The sequence below is a fragment of the Coptis chinensis genome, chromosome 3 (genome assembly GCF_015680905.1).
Source record: "Coptis chinensis isolate HL-2020 chromosome 3, ASM1568090v1, whole genome shotgun sequence".
Taxonomy (NCBI): domain Eukaryota; kingdom Viridiplantae; phylum Streptophyta; class Magnoliopsida; order Ranunculales; family Ranunculaceae; genus Coptis; species Coptis chinensis.
This window is the reverse complement of record NC_141458.1, coordinates 77,943,459-77,947,611: the sequence shown is the minus strand read 5'-3', so window position 1 is coordinate 77,947,611 and position 4,153 is coordinate 77,943,459. Positions and strand designations below refer to the sequence as shown.

At 34.3% G+C, this 4,153-nt stretch overlaps 1 pseudogene; it reads left to right on the top strand.

The window, feature by feature from the left end:
• Positions 1 to 607: 607 nt before the first annotated feature.
• On the top strand, positions 608 to 2,815 carry LOC147510941 (anaphase-promoting complex subunit 6-like; annotated as a pseudogene).
• The last annotated feature ends 1,338 nt before the right edge of the window (positions 2,816 to 4,153 follow it).

The window sequence follows — 4,153 nt, the reverse complement described above, 5'->3', positions numbered from 1 at the left end:
AAAAAAAAGAAGAAGAAGAAAGAAAGAAGTTCCACTCGCTCTAAAGCGTTTGCGCCCAAGCTTCAATTTTTTTCTGCATCCAACTTCCATCAACTCTAAGGCCGAATTCTCCAACCCAAACTTTAAGAGATCAGTGTGCGTGTGTACTGTGCTTCATCAGGTTGTGAGCTGCACGTTTCGTGCGCTTCCGTGTTTTTCTAATTTTTTTCATCCGGTAAAAATTTCTTGTTTATACTTCGAAATTCAAATTTTGTTTCTTTTTATTACGTATCTAAAGTCTATTAGTTAGAATTTCTTATATTCAATTTGAAATTTTTAGTTTTTAATCTGTGTATGTTTGTCGTCATCCTCTGAGAAAATTTAACTTGAATTCTTACCAATTAAATATGAGAGGGTTGGATACTTGGCGATCTAGGTTCTCTAAATAGCTGCTTGTCTTCCTCTTAATGTGTTCGATAGAATGAATGTGTGGGTTGGCTGGTGTGGTTTTGAAGCAGGAAACAACGACCAGGTGGCACCCTATGGATTCACCACTCACTCCTTCCGCTTTTTTCCCCACTCTCAAAATCCCCAATTCTCCAAAACCCTAACAAATTGAAAAAATAAAATGATAGAACAATCAATAGAAAAGTTACAAGGAGTTGTACGAAACTGTGTAAGCAAACATCTCTACTCATCTGCAATTTTGTTGGCAGATAAAGTTGTTGCATTCACATCTGACCCAGCTGACATTTACATGCAAGCCCAAGCTCTTTTCCTCGGTCATCATTACCATCTCCCTTTCCATCTCTTAAACGCCTTCAAAATTGTCCTCCGCGATATCCGCTTTCACTATCTTGCCACCAAATGCCTGGTAAAATATATTATTTTATTTAGTATATAATTGTACGTGTTAGTTTTTAATTGGATGTGTTTAGGAAGAATTGAAGGAATGGGACCAGGGTTTGGTGATGTTGGGTGATGCGAAAGTTGATGAATATGGGAATGCTATTGGTTTGAAAGATAGTAATGTTATGTACTTGGATAAAGATGGGGAAGACCGTGAAATCAATGTAAGGGCTTTCTTTATTCTGAGTCTTGAGTTTACTATTCAGTTGATTATGACAATGTTTGTTTTTCTTGGTTTACAAATTAGTTCAGCAATATGTTTTTTACGAGGAAAGGGAAATAAGGAACTGGAAAATCGTGCCGAGGCTCCCAAATGGTGAGCTGTTGTCATGCTATCTTGTTCTTTGTATTTGATATACATAAAGGAACTAATACAATTTTGAATTATGATGCTCTATAAGGTACAAAGTTGTTATCAAGGCTGATCCATTATGTTACGAGGTATATAGATGTTAAGATTAAGTTGCGTTTAGTCTTTTCAATCATGACTAGAAAATATAATACTGGATTTTTATTTTCATAGTTGATGTCATGCTCATCTTTCTAATGATTATGCACTTTATGATGTTATCTTATATTCCTCGGTGTATTTCAGGCTTTGGAACGTCTCAATCACATGCTTAAATCTGAAGAAGGTAATGTCGCTCTGTGGACTTCTGTTTTGGTGTATGATATACTGTCCATCTTTCTACATGATGGAATTTGTATCCTACATCCTTCTACACCTTGGAACTTGTGAGAATAACACTGCCAGTTTAGCCTGCACCTTGAAAAACAACACAAATCTATTGGCCTGTAAACCCGAGTACTACCATCAAAGTGGAGAATTTCAAAAATATTTTAAGCTGACTTCTGCGTAAGTTAGTAAATATTTGCATAGAGATATTTAATTGGTAAGATGTTACTTGGAGCCTTGGACAACGTAGCTCTTCTATTTATTTATACTTTGTTAATTTCAGCTTACTTAGAAGAGACCCTTTCCATTTGAAAAGCACATTGGTGCATCTAATAGCTGCTATGGAGCTTGGCCATTCAAATGAACTCTATCTAATGGCTTCTAATTTGGTGAAGGATTATTCTTAAAAGTAGGTAACCTATCTCTACTATGCAATTTTGCTTGTTTTGCTCTTGTAAATTTTCATTTTGTTTTCTGTTCTTTACATCAGTCTTTCACTAACAGTCACTTCACCATTTTCAAAGCATTATCATATGGTTTGTTGTTGGTTGCTATTACTATTATATTAAGAAATATGGTTAATCGTGATGGTTTTTCAGGTGACAACTTTCCCCTTAACAAATCAAGATATTCCCTATTCACTCACAATGCTAATCCAATTATTCCTGAGTGAAAAATTTTGTGCTCCATATTTAGACGTGTACTATTCGATCATCAATAGTGCATGCTTTGTACTACATATTCAGTCATTTGGTTTAGTTGAACTGTACACTTTAGTTAGGTTTTACAAAACAAATTGGATTTCAATGAAAAGCTTATCTTTTTTCCCCCGGCTCATACTCCCAATTAAAAACTTTACTTTGTCTGATATCTGGCAATATTTTTAAATGCACAAAGACATTTTCTTATGAGCATATGTATACATTGGCGGAGCAGATTTACATTTAGTGTTGACCTTTTGAGGTAAAAAATGTTTTTTTTCTTCCTTGCTAACCTAAGTTTTGTAACTTTTGATCTTATGTTCCATTCATTCATGTTATTCAAAACAAAATCATTTATGTTTTGCATTTTGTACACCCCAAATCAATATTTGCTCATCCGGCTAATTTTCTACTTTAGAACAAAGCTAAAACTCTTGATAGAACATTTCTCCCTGCTTGGTTAGGTCATGGAAATGCTTTCGCTGCTCAAGAAGAGGGTGATCAAGCTATGTCTTCTTTCCGCACAGCATCTCGTTCGTTTCCAGGGTAATTTCTAAATTGTTGTACTTATATTTCTCATTATTTTTTAATCACAACTATTTCTTTCATAGGGTGATCAAACTTTGTTTATTCTTGGTCCCAGGGACGAGAATGCCAATACAGAAGAGAATATTCTTGGTGAAGTTATAGAGATTTACATTTTTTTTCTTTTGTTATTCTTTCATTGTAACAAGATTGATTAAGTTGGTTTGGAGGTTCTTTGTAATATATTTGTATTGATTAGAATTTGGATTTTCGATTGGGAATGTGTTGTTTTCGGATGGTGTTTAAAATTAGTCATGTGGTGTTTTGAATTTGTGATGAAGTGGAATGTGATATGCATAATTATTTTCTAAAAATATTATGTGAATGGAATATTTTAATAATCAAGGATTTTTTTTTAAATAAAAAAACATTATATACCACGGTTCTGGAAAAACAATGACAAATATACTGACTTTATACCACGGTTTTGAAATGATTATTACCACGGTTTTAGGATAAAACGTGGTTAATAGGTACAAGTTTATACCACGGTTTTTCTATAAGTATTTACCACCCTAGCTAATACCACGGTTTAGAAACAGTGGTAAAAAGGCTTTTACCACTCTAAAAAATAGTGGTATATGATATTTTATGTAGTAGTGTGGCAACACGGAATAACTGGAATGAAGAGAGTTGGAACTAACCTGTGAAAAATCGGGCTTTCGTCGGCGGCGCTGGCCAAAACGGAAACAGGCTTACAAAGGCGTGGGCGCGCTCTTGCTTGACACGAATTCTAGTAACTTGAGGACGTACACGTTCACGAAATAGAGTACCTAGGGCGCGTGCATGCTCAAGGTAGAATTTTGAAAAAAATTATATTCTGAACCAAATAAACACAGGTAGAACCAAACAAGGGTGGGTGGGTTTAATGGGATTTTGGTAGGATCGAAAATACGAACGAAAACGAATCTAAACAAAACAAAGATGGCAGCGGCGCCATTTGATAAAACGTAAAACAATAGTTTTACCTACTCTTAACTAATTATGTTATGAATAAGTAAAAGTTTGAATTTACTCTATGATCAAAATTCTACTCTCGTTTATCATACAATATGTGGAGTAGAGAATTCATTCCACTCCTAGTTGTTTAGACGTAAAGTTTCACTAATTCTAACAATTCTAACAAAACTAATGAGAGTAATGGATTTAATTATACTAATATGGTGATTGTAATTACGATAACTAGATTATACTAATGGCAATTTAATACGAAGATGTGAACATGGAGAAGGAATTAGGGGGATTTTATTTCACTTAGATAAATTCCTAATATGGTAGTGTAGATTATTGCAGTCATAACCAA